Raw genomic sequence first — 16,834 nt, 5'->3', positions numbered from 1 at the left:
TGCCTTAGGGATTATGGAAAATCACAGCACACACCTGGCACCAGGCTTCACCCTTAATGACCTTGTTCCAGCACCCACGAATGTGGTTGTTCTCCCGAGTCCACTAGGGTCTTGCCTTTGGGGGACCACGCAGCCTCTACCAGGTGTCCTCCCAGCAGGGGAACCACCTCTCCCTGTGTGGCCTGAAGAACCCAGACTCCACTCTGCTCCTGGGGATTCGCCCTTCTCACCAGAGCACCATGAGGTATTGAGCTGTGGATTTTTAGACTCTGTGCTCCCCCTGTTTATAGTCCTAGTGGAATTTAAACCCTCTCCTTTCTCTTTTCTCCTTTCTGCCTTTTAGTTCAGCCCCTGTGGCTGTTTCCACTTTTCCATTTTCTCTCTAGCTGCTTTGGTGGAGGTGCTTTTCCCGTATTCTGTAGCCCCCATCTCTCTCTGCATTCAAAGGCAGCTTCCTGCCCTCTGCAGCTTCTCTCTCCCCCAGTTCTCCTCTCTGCACCACGTACCTGCTGAATTCTGTGGTTCAGATTGTGCAGATTGTTGTGTTAATTCTCAGATCAGTTTTCTAGGTGTGCATGATGGTTTAGTGTTGGTCTGGCTGTATTTCATGGACGTGAGACACAAAAAACTTCCATGGTGTTTTGCCTTCTTGGCTCCTCCTCCTCAAGAATTTTTAGTAATGAATTTCAGCTGAAGCCCTAATGAGCTTGGAGCTTTAGAATTTAGTAGACCATGGTTTCTCACACCCCCATGTAAATAAGAACTGCTTGAACAGGTAAAAAACAAAAACAAAAATAATGGGTCCATCTTAGAAATCCCAAATCAAAATCTCTGGGTAGGCAGGGCTTTGGCATTTTAAAATTTAAATGATTTTACTTATATTTCAAATAAGTATACTGTTTGTTAAGGAGATAGTTGAACATTATTATTGCATTATTTTGATGATCTTGGAGGAAACTATTGAAACAAGACGCTGAGAGATGTAGGGAGGGTAACGAGGGAAGCATTTTTAAAAAAATTTTTTTTAACGTTTATTTCTTTTTGAGACAGAGAGAGAGAGACAGAGCATGAACGGGGGAGGGGCAGAGAGAGAGGGAGGCACAGAATCAGAAGCAGGCTCCAGGCTCTGAGCCATCAGCTCAGAGCCTGACGCGGGGCTCGAATTCGCAGACCGCGAGATTGTGACCTGAGCTGAAGTTGGACGCTTAACTGACTGAGCCACCCAGGTGCCCCACGAGGGAAGCATTTTTACACACTTTCCTCCACTATCCCACACATAGACCTCATCCTCAGACAACTACCTGGGAAGTGAGGAGTAGGCTGTGCATGTGCCATATACAGAATGGCAAATTTTTGTAATATTCTGAACACATCCCTGTGACCTGCTGCATTTGTGAATGTTTGCCTGCCCAGGATTCTACACCCACCCCCATTTCCACCCACAGGGCTCTGATGCACAGATATCATCTTCTCCAGAGAATCTTTCCTGATGGTCTTAGCCAAAGTGATCCCTCTTCCTTCTGGGGTCTCGCTGTACTTGAAATTCATTGCAAAATTATAAATGCTTATTGTAGAAAAAAATGTAGCCAAACAAAAGAAAACAAAAATCATCATAATTTGACCACTGTTCTCATTCTAGTTCAGCTTTCAACTCTATTTTTCTTTCTCATTCTTTATTGACCAAAATATAATTATAAATTTATAATTCTGTAAATTTTATAAATTTATGATTTTCATATATATACATATACATATGCATGTATATCTATATACATATATATGTGAGGGAAAAAATTTTTTTTAATATCTCTAAATCAAATATATCTGGAAATACATCCTAGCTACTAGACTTTTCTTCCTAGCTAATCTTCCTTTTTGGTGATGAACTTAGATTCCTATTATGTAGCTCCCCCAGTATACCAGCCTCCTTTGGGTCTATACACTCACTCTTATGCCCTGATCTGTCGAATCCCTAAGAGATAACATAATTTGTGGCCTCAGACTCAGCACACCAACATATATAAGAATGGGGAGGGAATGATATCTCGTAGTTCTTCCTATAGCAGCAAAAGCAACAATAAAAACTCACAAACCAGTATTTCATTGAATTGTCTTGGCACATGTGTGCTCATGTGCATGTGCCCATATACACATGACATATGATTTATAAATGAATCCATACTGTATATCTTGTTCATATTACCACTGTTTGCTGTGCAGTAGTTTAGAAATATTTGCCACTATAATTGGATTTCTTCTGCATTAATTAATTGTATTTATTTATTTTTAATTTTTTAAACATTTATTTATTATTGAGACACAGAGAGACACAGAGCGTGAGCAGGGTAGGGGTAGAGAGAGGGGGAGACACAGAATCCGAAGCAGGCTCCAGGCTCCGAGCTGTCAGCACAGAGCCTGACGCAGGGCTCAAACTCACAATCTATGAGATCATGACCTGAGCTGAAGTCAGTCGCTCAACCAACTGAGCCACCCAGGCGCCCTTTTATTTATTTTAAAGTTTGTTTATTTTTATTTTGAGAGAGAGAGAGAGAGAGAGAGAGCACTAGTGGGGGAGGGGCAGAGAGAAGGAGAGACAGAATCCCAAGCAGGCTCCGCACTGTCAGTGCAGAACTCGATGTGGGGCTCAAACTCACAAACCATGAGATCATGACCTGAGTCAAGATCAAGAGTCAGATGCCTAACCGACTGAGCCACCCAGGTGGCCCATCTTCTTCATATTTTAAAGGCTACCTAATATATAAGAACAGAAATTATTTACTTAACCAATCCCTTACTTAAACATTTAAAAAAGTTTTTAAGTTTCTTTATTTTGTGTGTGTGTGAGAGAGAGAGAGGGCATGAGTTGGGTAGGGGTAAAGAGAGAGACAGAAAATCCCAAGCAGACTTCACACTGTCAGTGCGGAGCCTAATTCGGGGTTTGAACTAATGAACTGGGAGATCATGACCTGAGCTGAAGCCGTACCCTTAGCCATCTGAACCAGCCAGGCACCCCACCCCTTATTTAAATATTTAGTTATCTTCAATTGTAACTCTTTCAAGGAATACTGTAATAATTCCCTGACTTGAATATAAGAACCATGAGGGTGGATATAGTTTGTGTGTGTGTGTGTGTGTGTGTGTGTGTGTGTGTGTGTGTATTTATTTCACTGCCATATTCTCAGTGTCTAGAGCAGTGATCAGAGTGAAAAAGTCTCAATAAATTGTAGATGATAAAAGAATAAGTAAGTCATTATTCCTGGTTGTGGAATTACTAGGTTAAGAAGTTCCAGTTCCAAAGTACTTTTTCCAAAATGACACCTCCTAGAACAATGAATGTATTGCATTGCCAGTTACCCTACATTCTTACCCACATTGAGAGTGATTAATTCAAACAACAAACACCATCTTTTCCCCATTACATTACATTATGCCATGAATTGTGTTCTGACTTTTATTCTTTGCTTGAGTATGATAATTGCATCTCCTTTGCAGGTCCTCCTCGTCCTTAAGCTTTCAATCTTGGATGACCCTCACTTGCTAAGATCTTCTATCCTAATGGTTTTTATGTGGTAATGACTCCCAAATTGTATCTCCAGCCCTGACCTTTCCCCCTGAATTCCAGATATGTTCATTTAATAGCCTGCATAACAGTTCACTGGATGTCATAAAGCATCACAGATTTCACACATCCGGGTCAAAACTTTTGATTCTCTGCATTCCCAAAACACTCCTCCCACAGCCTTCCACACATTTTAGCAAATGGCATCTCCAAGTACCCAGATGCTTAGGTCAAAACTTTGGAGTCATCAATGATAATGTTCTTTCTCTTGCAACCCACATCCAATCTCCCAGCAAATCCTGTGGTTTTACCATAAAAAGTATTTATAATGCTATCTCATTTCCCATCCCTAATTCCAATCCCTTAGTCAGATCCCAAGCACCTGTCACCTGGACCACTGCCACATTTCCTAACTGTTCTCCTTGTTTCCACCTGTACCCTTATATAACCTATGCTACAGATAGCAGGCAGCATGCGATCCTTTAAAAACAAAGCAGATTTTATACTCCCGCCTCCAAAAACAAAACAAAACCCTTCCTGATGGCTTTCCATTATCTGTGGAATAAATTTCATTGCCCCTCCCCACTCATGGTCTAGGGAGCCCTAAGAGATCTGGTTATGACAAAATTTTCTGATTTCAGTTTCTATCATTGTCTTTCTCCCTATTCTGTTTCATTTGCCTTGGCCTTCTTCTCGTCTTTGAAAACACCGAGCAAACTCCTGCCTCAGGAGTTGTACCTGCAGTTCCTGCTTGGTAACCTCTACTGTAATGTACTTGAATGGTAGCCTCCTCTGTTCAGATGTGTCCTTTCCAGGGAGCTCTTCCATCATCACCTTGTTCCAATGATTACCCTCAGACTCTTTTTATCCCTCTGGCTTGCTCCATTTTTCACCATGGCACTTATAATCCAGCATTTTACTATATATTTCTTTATGATTTGCTTGTCTCTCCAAGAGGATGTAAGTCTCAAGGGGCAAAGAATTCCTATCTCCCATTTTCTGCTTTATCCAGAAGGCATAGAACAGTAACTCTCAAATAGGTGATCAATAAATATTTGTCAAAAGAACAAATGAGTGAATAAATTCCTTTCAGAATTTCAATTTCTTGAAAACTTGGAAGCAATTTTCTCAGTTCGGGAGAAAGAATGTGTAAATCTTAAAATTTCCGTGTAACCTGGCAGCTTTTTAGCACGTCCGGGTGGTGTTTGCTGAAAACTCTGTACACCCTGCAGCTCAGCTCTTGGCTGGGAGGCAGTCTTCCCCTCATTTATTCACACCAAAGGAGGACAGCAGTGACAAGGAACTGAAGTCTAAGAGAGGTGGTCCTGTACAAATGTGGAAGAATCAGGAAAGCCTGAAGTTTCCTGCCTTTCCAGCCAGTCCAGCCCAGGAGAATAGAACCTTCCATTAATCTTGTTCAAGTGACTGGCTTGCCACCTTTGGTGGTCATGAAATGACCACCTCTTCATCCCTCTTCCTGTCTAGATTCTCACTCTTTTTAGGTATCTTGGGTCAGTAACTTGGGAACAAAGGTTTAACACTCTAGAAACCCATAAAGCAGATAGTTCTGTATCATGTCTTATCCATTTCCCTTTGCTCAGCAACAAAGAGCCCAGAGGACCAGGAGAAGTAAGAGGAAGTGGAAAAATAAAGTTCTCTAATTCTAGGGGCCCCTGGGTGGCTCAGTCGGTTAAGCGTCCAACTTCGGCTCAGGTCATGTTCTCGCGGTCCATGAGTTCGAGCCCCGCGTCGGGCTCTGTGCTGACAGCTCAGAGCCTGGAGCCTGTTTCAGATTCTGTGTCTCCCTCTCTCTCTGAGCCTCCCCCGTTCATGCTCTGTCTCTCTCTGTCTCAAAAATAAATATTAAAAAATTTTTGTTTAAAAAGTTCTCTAATTCTAGACTCCTCCTTTTTGGAAGGCCTCAGAGTTCCCTCCCTTTCATAGATTTATGCTGGAAGCTTATATTCTTAAAGAATTCTTCAAACATTTCCAGACACATGCTAGTCCTCTACTGTGGGCATCTTTCTTTGGGGTCTTTCATGGTCCCTGATGAGCTCATTGTGTATGGAGCAAAGTGAAGATAGGGGACAGAGGTGAGAATTGAGACACAGCTGGGAGCAGTTGGAGGAAACACTGTGGTTTGTTTTTGTCACAGGAACTATCTTCGGGATTAGGGGAGGGGATCATTTCTGACTCAGTTACCCAATCCTGGTAGAGAGAGGGTTTTGGAGCAGAATATCTCAGAGGTAGAGATAGCTTCATGTCCCTCCAAAATTAGAAAAAAATAAGTTCCAGGGCCCTTTTTACAATGATATGGAAGCCACTGGTGTGTTTTTGAGCTGGAAGTCTGTGAAAAAATGGAGAAGTCAAAACTTTCTGGCTTTGGAATGAGAGCTACAGCATGCAGTTAAAGTATAGCTCCCGAGGAAGGATGAGAAAGAAGAGAGGACTTCTATCCGCTGGTTACAATTCTAAGCCAGAGGGTCACATGAACACACACACACACACACACACACACACAGTGCCACACATAGTCATACACACAGTCATATACACACACACAGTCACATACACAGTCACACAGCCACACATATACACAATCACACATGCATTCATACACACACACACACACACACACACACACACACACACAGGGAGCTGGGTCACTCTGTGTGGGAAGAAGGGAGGTTCCCTTTCTCATGTATTGGCATGTGCTTGGTATTTTCATACAGTTATGTCTCTGTCTCACAAAACCCCTTATGTAATACCTACTATTAAACCAATGTTACAAGTTAATTTGACAGAGGTAGTAAGTGACCAGACTAAATCAATGTCTAGGTGTCTTGACTTGCAAAAGCCATCCCCTTCTCATTGTACTGTGCTGCCCCTCACAATTTAAAATTATGGTTTAATCTTTGTGGCCAACGTCTGCTCCAGGAATTCAGGACTAATATCTAACCTGGTAGCTCAGTTAAGTACAGGAGAATGAGTAAGCATTGCCCGCTGGGTTTTCTGAAGGGATGGAAAGGAGGAAGAGTGGTTTGTGAGTCTCTTAAGGCCACTTGACAGGGCTTCCCAGCACATCCTCTTAACCTTTCCAGGTACCCTTTGCGACAGAGTCTGCTTCTATAGGAAAAGTCAACAGGATCTGCCCAATGGCACATGTCATGACTACATTGCCAGGACAGGAGATGGGCTGTTCTTCCTGGTTTTATAGCCTAAATAATGTCCTTGTATCAGAGGTCAATTTAATTGACCTGTCTTCACTTGCTTGCCATATCAACCACTTCACTCACATGAAACAATGGTTGCTGACTTCTCTTTTGCCAGCCTGGCACTGTCCTTATCCAAGTCCTGCCCTCTCACTCTTAATCCTCTCTTCTGCTCTGTGGTATCTGCAAAGACTGGACGCCAGATACTTTCCCTGGTTAAGTCTTGGAGCTCTGTTTCTATTGGCAAATGGTTGCTGATACTGTCCTCCTCCCTCTGCATCCTGCACTGCTCCCCGCCCCCCCCCCCCCCCAAACTAGGAGCTTCGTCCATCTGGCTTGTACTCACTTTACCTATAAATTTCTGCTTCCCAGCCCTGGACACAGTTTCAGAGAACTTAAGGAAATAATCAAGATGAGACCTATGGCATTTCTGCCCACTTTCTTCATCCCACCACTTTGGGTGAGACCAACGTACCCTGGTTTGCCTAGAACTTTCCATTTTAGCACTGAAAATCTTTTAAGCTTGGAAACCTCTCAGTTCTTGACAAGTCAGGATGGTGACTACCCATATTTCTCTTCTTCCAGATCATCAGCTTCTAGATTAGCATGTCCTTCAGGTCTTGGGATAATTTAAGGGGACTCTATTACACTGGGAACAGGGCCAAGCAAATACTAAAGTAATCCACTCCAGAGTGCTCTCTTTCTTTGAGATACTGTCCTTTAAATCTCCATTAGAATCTTTGCTATTGGAGACTTTCAGCTCAAGATGGCAAAATTGACCCACTTGTTTGCTTTCTTCTCTCTGTGAAATAAATCAGTGAAACAAAAACAAACAACAACAAATACACCATAGCAAAAAGAGAGGGATCGCTTTGTTATAAGACGCTTCTCCTCTTTTTTTTTTTCTTCAAATTTTCATTTAAATTCTAGTTAGTTAACATATAGTGTAATATTGTTTCAGGAGTAGAATTTAGTGATTCATCACTTAACATACAACTCACAGTGTTCAACACAAGTCCCCTCCTTAATACCCATCGCCCATTTAGCCCATTCCCCACCCACCTCACTCCACTTATTAGAATACGAGCTCAGAGATGCACGTTACATTATACTTTGAGATCCTGGAGGTCAAGTTCTGTGCTATATTCTCCTTTCTATCTCCAGTTTCTGGCACAGAGTAGAACTCAAAATTCTTTATGAAATAGATGACTGTGATTGGAAAATCTGAGAGAACAAAAGGAGCTCTAACATTGAAAACTTTGAGACCTGAATCATCACAATTTGAGACCTGAATCATAATTTCTTACACTCAGCACTGGTCGGGCCACCTGTGAAGAGTCGTGCTGAATTCTGAGAACTGATTCTCTCCACTCCAGCCTGGACCTCAGGTAAACTGTAGGCAACCAGTTGTAGAAGGTGGAAAGTAGGAGACACAGAGTGAGTCCTAACTTCAGGCAGCCTGTCCCAAACTACACAATTCACCCAGGCTCTGGAGAAAAAGAGAGGTTATCTTAGGATATTGTCCAAGTCCAATTCCTGGAATTACTTTGGCTGTGTCCCAGCTCTAGCCTGCAGGCATAGACATGTGACTGATGCCTGCTCAGGTAAACTTCCTTGATCTCTGGGAGACCTTGGAGACGGGTGAAAGGAGAGGATAGGGCAGCTTGCCTGTAATTATTGTAGCAGTTGCCAGTTCTCAGAAGCAGTGGGTTGGATGAAATGACCTTTGGCAAACAGAGCAATATGAAGAGAAGGGTGAAAGGGAGAAAGGTGTGTTGACCTAGTGTTCTCAGCCCTCCGTAGTGACCGCTGTTTCTGTAGTGGCAGGGATGAGAATTTGAGAAAAAACTCTCGTCATCAAAATGTCTAAGCCTTGCTTCCTGCCTTCACTGTGTGGATTTACATTTGGGCTCCCCCTCTTCCACTTGGTATGGAGAAGAGCAGTGAGATTGGCTAGCTCATCTCCTTAAGGAAGTACACTTCCTTTTCCACTGGCAAAGGCATCATATCCCTGGAGGTATAGGGTGATATCTAAGGAGATGAGAAAGGAGGGGAAGTAGGTAGTTTTAGCTGCTCACCATATTCTCCTTGGATGTAAATATCTGCAGGTATTGATAATGAGTCATAGGTATCAGAAGGGGAATGATGTGCAAGTTACATGTGCGTGTGACCTCACATGTTAGCCAAGCGCTGGTGACCACGGTCTGTCTGGAATTACTTTGCACATGTGTCTCTGTGTTGGTATTTCCAATATAAGTCAGTGTCTTTCTGTGGGTCTGTGAGCTCCAGTATATGGGTGCCAAACACGTACATTCCCAGAACTGTGTGTACACTGCTTTGCCTTATTTTCCTATTATAACCTTGGAAGTCCAAGCCTGGGGTAAATATCTAACTGCTGGCATAGGCCAGAAAGCCTTGGGCTACATCACTTATGACATTGGGCTCATTCTACAGTGTTGTTTTTGGATGATTCAGGAGACATGAATCTTTGGGACAGAAAATTAACCTTGTGACTGCTGGTCAAGGACTAGGCCGGGCAGGACTGAGTCACTGCACCAGCTATTGAAGAAGGAACTGTTTTTCTAAACTGCTGAGGGATGTACCCCAAGAAACATACCCTTATAGTATATTCCAAACAGGCAGATGATTTAGATGGAGAAATGACTACCTGTATCTGTTTTTTTTTTTTTTTTAACTACCTGTATCTTTAATGCTATGACCATTTTAGGGGCTGGGACAAGGCGAGATAGGAGGTGTCCCCTCACTGAACATTGGAGGAACTGACTCTGAACAAAAAAAAGGGGAATACACTTGGAGGTGCGGTGTTGTAGAAGAAGGGTACTATTTGTTAAAGTCAGCTGCATCAGGATCACTGCATACACGATATACCAATGTCACCACCCGTTCATAGAACCCAGGGATTCCAGTGAGAATGTAGCTTATTATACACTGTCTTACTTTCTCCATGAGCTCATTCCCTATTATGTATATTCTCATTCTGGAATTCTGCAATTCTGAAAGGAGAGATATAGGTATGTGGGAATAAGCTACTTCCTTCCTTTGAGCCAATACCGTCTGTTTTTGGCAATATAGGCCTAAAATATGGAGGATTAGCTGAGTGTTGTCAGAGAGCATCTGTGCAAGTAGCTGATGCTGATGACAAAAGCTGGAAGGATGCCATTAGTCATAGGCTCAGGAAGCCACTCATCAATTCTCCCAACAGTGCACTAAGAGCAAGTCTTCATGGTTTTTTGTTTGTTTGTTTTTTGTAGTTTTATGGTTTTATTAAAACAAATGTGATGTGCACATAAGCTGTCTGTCTATTCATTTTATTTGCTGTGCAACCTGGCATTGGGATTCGTGACTCTGATAGCCAGCTGAGCTTCTCGTTCCACTATGGCTTTACGGTTCTTGGAGGAGACATTGTAAGCAATCTCTTCACGGTAAGATTCGTTGCACATCAGCAGCACCTTAAGCTCCTTGACTTGTGGACTAGAAACTTCTGAGAGCCACTGGGCAGCATGTGCTTTGTTTTCTTGTTGCTCCCATAACCCATGTTGGGCATCAGGATCTGGCCCTTGAATCTTCTGCGCATCCTATCATCAGTGCTTCTGTGTTTCTGCCAGTTGCACTTAATTTTGACATACTGGTCTGACTGGTGCCAGATGAACTTCTTTGTCCTCTTTTTAATGATCTTGGGCTTCACCAGAGGTCTGAGGGCAGCCATTATGCCTTCAGGAAAGAAGCAGAGATGGTATCATTGAGTCCTAGAAGGAAGATTTCCTGCTCAGGCCTTGAACATTGTTGCAGACTGTCTTCCAATCTCCAGCTGCTGAGCAAACTGGGAGTAGAATGGGTACCTCTGCAAGGCTCGCTTTCTCTCCCATTTACGAAGATGGCAGAATATTAACCACTCCCCAGACATGATCCTGGGAGAAGTCTTCATGGTTTTTGATGTGTGTGCACAATAAAATCACCTGGGAAGCCTCACCCAATCAATTATATTGGAATTTCTGGGGACGGGTTCTTGGCATCAGAATTTTAAAATATGTCTTAGAAGTGGTTGTAATATGCAGCCAAGGTTGCAGAATACCTAAATTCTGGAACCCCTCAGTTCAGAAACATGAAACCAGAATATTCAACCAGGCACCTGACATTGAAAGAGGAATCACAAGGGAGACTGTTTCCTTTGTCCATGTGAGATGCGGGGTTAACTGCACACCATGTGACACTTTTACAATGTTCAGTAGACATGTCTAAAAACTAATCAGCTAGGCTGATTAGATATTCTCTCTCAGGGACTTGAAGGGGGACACAAAAGCTGTGGTGGATGCCTGACCTGAAAGTTCAGGGCACGTTGGGGCGTGGGATCATTATGGTCACAGATTTGTCAGGTAGGGCAGACTTGGAGGAGGTTGGTCAGGGGAGGGAAGAGAATGAAAGAGCAGCTGGAGAAACAGAAGGACGACACAGGGGACACAAGCAGGGGAGGATGGCCAGTCCCCACGGATGCCTTGACTCCTTAGCTTGCTGAGACAGTTGCAGTGCAATCTGGGAGAACCGTAAGTAGAACTCTGATTTAGAATTTTAAGTGAGAAGGGTGCGGTTTCCTCTTAAGTCTTCAAGCCTGGCGTATACCTGTCTTGAATGCACTTCCTTTTTCTCTCTGTCACTCAAACACCTAATCCTTTCTCAAGAACAGTTTGGATGTCATTCCTACTTGGCCTCCAAGAACACGCTACAATGCATACTCTGCTCCCTTAAATGAGATTTTGCTCATACCTTTATTTATTCCTTTCCATGCTGAGTTATCATTGTCTACTTCCTTGTCTCCTCTACTAGATTTTGAGCTCTTTGAGGCTAGAGGTTGTATGTGACTTACATTTTTCATCAGTGTCTAATGCAGTTTTTGGCACATAGCAGTTGTGAATAGAAGCTTGAATTAATTGAATACACTCTTAAAGATCAGATGGGCCTGAGTTTGTGGAACTTTCTGCTTCCTCATACACTCAGAAAAGGGTTAGTATACATAAAAATCTTTCTAGAATTCTAGATTGTAAACTTCCAAGGAATTTGTCCAGTAAATTCTTATGTAAAATATCTAATAAATAAAATAAAATAAAATAAAATAAAATAAAATAAAATAAAATAAAGTAAAATATCTACTAAAAACCCTTAGCAGGAAATTCTCCCCTTCGGTCTTTAAACATCAAGCCTTCACAGAAAATTTAAGAGAACTAAGACATAAGAATAAGATTAGTTTATAAACTGAACGTATTTTGTTATTTAATGGTACTATGCCTGTACAAATGAATTATCCAAATAATTACAATGAGCCATTTAGCCTAGCTGCCCCCAAGATAGGATTTTGAGATGTAAACTTAACTGTTGTTATAGTGACGCCTTGATTTGAATTTCATTTGCTGTTGTGTAAGTACTTAACACCTGCAATCAAAAGGGAACCATATTTTGCCTACCTTCCCGAGCCAATTACATGAGGCCTGTGGCTATATATGGAGCTCCATGGACATCCTATAAACCTCATATTATAGAAGGATTTTTTGTGTGCGACCCCTGATCTATGACTTTGGATGCATTCAATAAGGAGTAATGGACTCTGTGCTACAATCCATCACTGGCTGGTCAGACAAATGTGAACCGAGAGCATTAAAAAAGAATTTAAGCTTTTTCTGCTATTAGCAAAATATGTCCTTTATTCCCATGGCTCACTCCCATTCTCCTCACCTTCCCTACCAGCAAGCAGTCCCTCTGATCTCCTCAGTGTCTATTTTCTGCATGTGTTCTTGGAAAACACATAATGATGATTTGTATGCAGATGCTTTTATTTTTTCTTAAAAACATTTTTATTTTGAGATAGCAGTAGATTTACATGAATTTGTATAAAATAGTGCAGAAAGATTCCATGTACCCTTAACCCAGTTTCCTCCAATGGTAACATCTTAAAGAAACTAGTACATATCACAACTAGAATATTGACATTCATAGTTAGGATAGGGAACATTTCCATTAGCAGTTGTGTAAACACATGGCACCTGAAGTCAAGATGGAACTATATTTTGCATATCTACCTAGCCAATTATGGGTTTCTTATGACTATATCTGGAATTCCATGGGCATTGTATGAAATTCAAATTGATGTTCACATTAAAGTTCAACCAGGATATTGACTTAGACAGTTAAGATACAGAACATTTCTATCCCCACAAGATCCCTCATGTTGCTTTTGCTTAGTCATACCTACTTCCATCCTCCTCCACCCCTTCCTTAAACCCCTGGCAAACCCTAATCTGTTCTCCATTTCTGTAGTTTTTTATCATTTCAAAAACGTTATAAAAGTGGAAGAATCATGTAGCATATAACCTTTGGGGATTTGGGGATTAGCTTTTTTTTTTTTTTTTTTTTTTTTTGCATTCGACATAATTCTCTGGAGATTCATGCATGTTGTGTGTATTGGTAGATTTTTTTTTTTTAATTGCTGAGTAGTCCTCCACAGTGTTGATAGATTACCATTTGTTTAACAGTTGACTCTGAAAGACATCTGGGTTTCCAATTTTTAGCTACTTTAAATACAGTTACTGTAAACATTTGTGTACAGGCCTTTGTGTGAACATCTCTTCATTTCGCTAGGATAATACCTAGGAGTGTAACTGCTGAGCCCCATGGTAGTTGCATGTTTCCTTTTTAAAGAAACTGCTAAACTGTTTTCCGAGTGGCTTTATCATTTTACCTTCCCACCAGCAATGTATGAGTGATGCATTTTCTCCACATCTTCACCGGTATTTAGTGTTGTTACTATTTTAACTTTAGACATTCTGATAGGTAAATCTATGAGATTTTATATCCCATTGTGGTTCTATTTTTCCAATAGCTAATTTTGTTGAAAATCTTTTCATGTGCTTTTTTTTTTTTTTTTTTTTTGCCATCTTTATATCCTTTTTTGATTGAACGCCTCTTTATGCCTTTTGCCTATTTTCTAACAGGACTGTTTATGGTTTTAATGTTGAGATTTGCTAGTACTTTATATATTCTGGAGAATAGCCTTTTCGGATATGTAGTTTGCAAATATTTTCTCTTTGTCCCTATCTTGACTTTTCATCCTCTTAATAGAGTCTTACAAAGTAAAAATTTTACATTTTGGTCAAATCCAATTTATCAGCTTATCAACTTTTCCTTTTATGGATTTTGATTTAGTGTCAAGTTTAAGGGCTCTTTTTGCCTAGCCCTAGCTCTTAAAGATTATCTCCTCCGCTTTTTAAAAATATATTTTATAGTTTCATGTTTTACATTTAAGTCTATGATCCATTTTGAATGAATTTTTGTATAAGGTGTGAGACTTAAGTCATGGTTACTTGTGTTTGTTTGTTTGTGGCTGTCCAATTGCTTGCTCCAACACCAGATACTTGAAAAAGCTCTCTTTTCTTCATGAAATCACTTTGTATCTTTGTAAAACATCAGGTGGGCATATTTGCATGGATTTATTTCTGGGTTCTGGGTTCTGTTTTACTGATCTGTGTGTCTACCACAATGCCAATATCACATAGGCTTTTTTTTTTTTTAATACGTAGTGTTGATTTCTATAGTATCTAATAAGTCTTGAAATTGGGTAGATCCATTGTTTGAGCTGAAATTGGGTAGGTCCATCCAAAATTGTTTGAGCTATTCTAATTCCTTTGCTTTCCCATGTAAATTTTAGAATAATATTGTTGATGTCTATAAAAAGAGAAAAGAGTTGCTGGAAATTTGACATCTTTGCTGTGTTGAGATTTTCCACCACGAATACGGCATGTCTTTCTGTTTGTTTAGATCTTTTTGATTATTTTCATCAGTGTTGTGTAGTTTTCAGCATACAAGTCCTGTAAATATCTTGTTAGGTTTATACCTATATATTTTACTTTTTAAAGAAATTATACATGCACAATTTCATTGATTCCTTCCTGATATACATGACTTTTATTGCCTTTTTATATTGGTTTATAACTTCTAATGTTGAATAAGTGATGATGAGAGCAGACATCCTTGCCTTGTTCCCAACCTTAGGGACAAAGCATTCAGACTTTCACCAGTAAATATAATGTTAGCTGTAGGATTTTTCTGTGGCTTCTCTTTATCAAGTTGGGGTAGTTTTATTCTATTTCTATTTTTCTGAGAGTTTTTTTAAAATTATAAATGAATGTTGAATTGGTCAGATGTTTTTTCTACACTGTTTGGTATGACAATGTGATTTTTCATCTTTTGCTTGTGATAGGTTACATTGATTTTTGAATACTGAATCTGCTTGGTATCACTGGAATAATCCTCACTTGGTTATGGTGATAATTCTTTTTACATATTGCTGAATTGTTTGTTAATATTTGTTAAGGATTTCTGTGTGTATATTCAAAGACATATTTGTTTGTAGTTTCCTTTTTTGCATTATCTTTATCTGGTTGTGGTATTAGGGTAATATTAGCTTCATAGAATGCATTAAGACAAATTCCCTTTCCAGATAGAAAGGAAGAGGTTATGTAGAACTGACATTAATTCTTCTCTAAATATTTGGTAGAATTATCCAGTTAAAGTATCTTGGCCTGAAGATTTCTTTTTAGAAAGTTTTAAAATTATGACTTTACCTTTCTTGATAGTAATGGGGTATTCAAATTACCTTTTTGTATGGGATGGCTTGTGCTAGTTTGTGTCTTTTGAGGAAGTGGTTTCTTTTGTATAAGCTGTCAAATTTATGCGTGCAGAGTTGTTCCTAGTACTTTCTTATTATCCTTTTATGTGTTCAGTGTCTATAGTAATATCTCTTCTTTCATTCCTAATGTTGGTAGTTTATATCTTCTCTTTTTCTCTCTCTTATCTGTATTGTTAGAAGTCTGCCAGTTTTACTGATGTTTTTCAAAGAACTAGACCTTTGTTTCATTGGTTTTTTTTCCTGTTGTTTTTCTGCTTTCAATTTTATCAATTTCTGTTCTTAGGTTATTATTTTCTTCCTTCTTTTGCTTTCAGTTTATTTTACTTTTTTTCTTTTCTGTGTTCTTGAATTGGGAGCTTAGATTTTCGATTTAAGACTTTTCCTCTTACCTAACATATTCATTTTTAATGTTATAAAAATTTTCCTCTCAACACTGCCTTAGCTGTGTGTCTCATATCTGTTTTTTTTTTTTTTTCTGTTTCTATTAGCATCTCTGGAGGGTTTGAAAAAATAAGAGTATATTTAGAGATACAGTTAACACCATGTCCATCAATAGCAGATGCTTCTGATAGCTGTCCTCTGGTATTTGTCCTGAAGTAGTAACACAGAATTATCTGCTTAGAAAAGTATATCTTCTTTCTGAGAAGGCTAAGTATGAAGATACGTGAGATATATAATCTAGGTGATGCTGTAATAACAAACATCATAAAAATGCAAGTGGGCAAACATACCAAAAGTTTCTCACCTGTGTAAAGTTCACTGTAAGCCCAGGGCAGCTATCTTCTCTCTGGCCGTGGCTCAACATTTTAGGCACCTTTAATGTGCGTCTCCATCCAGTTACATGCCTCCGTAGTCAATGTGGAGAAGAGCAGACATGGAGTCTCTCAAATGCTTCTGCTACAATTGACTCATGACATTTCTATTCATATGTGACTGGCCAAAGCTAGTCATATTATCATGCCCAAATTCAAGGGTGGGAGAAGAGTGTGTGCATGTGTATGTATGTGAGAGAGAAAGAAGGTGTGTGTGTGAGAGAGACAGAGAGACAGAGAATTCTAATATGTATCTTGTTAGGCAATTGTATACATATTACAGTGCATATCACTTTTTTAATGTTTATTTTATTTTGAGAAAGAGAGAGAGAGAGAAAGCATGCAGGTGAGAGGCAGAGACAAGAGGGAGAGAGAGAATCCCATGGGATTCGACACGGGGCTTGAACCAATGAACTGGGAGATAATGACCTAAGCTGAAACGAAGAGTCAGATGCTTAACTGACTGAGCCACCCGGGCACCCCAGTGCATATTACTTTTAACTTATACAACGTCTTTGTGAATATTTATTGCCTTCAATTGTACAAAATAAGGAGT

The 16,834-nt window shown here is 40.1% G+C and overlaps 1 long non-coding RNA gene, 1 other non-coding gene and 1 pseudogene across 2 annotated transcripts in view; 1 reads left to right on the top strand and 2 right to left on the bottom strand.

The window, feature by feature from the left end:
• LOC122235357 overlaps nt 1-16,834 on the top strand; it is an 82,123-nt gene that overhangs the window by 49,450 nt on the left and 15,839 nt on the right. The window lies entirely within an intron of this gene.
• Nucleotides 10,092-10,532, bottom strand: LOC102948571 (annotated as a pseudogene).
• Nucleotides 10,571-10,710, bottom strand: LOC122236819. The gene has a single exon (XR_006215066.1). It is a non-coding gene; the product is annotated as a small nucleolar RNA SNORA7 (small nucleolar RNA).

This window comes from Panthera tigris, chromosome A2 (assembly GCF_018350195.1).
Source record: "Panthera tigris isolate Pti1 chromosome A2, P.tigris_Pti1_mat1.1, whole genome shotgun sequence".
In the NCBI taxonomy this organism is placed as follows: domain Eukaryota; kingdom Metazoa; phylum Chordata; class Mammalia; order Carnivora; family Felidae; genus Panthera; species Panthera tigris.
The sequence above is the reverse complement of the archived record's forward strand: the minus strand, read 5'-3'. Positions and strand labels throughout refer to the sequence as shown.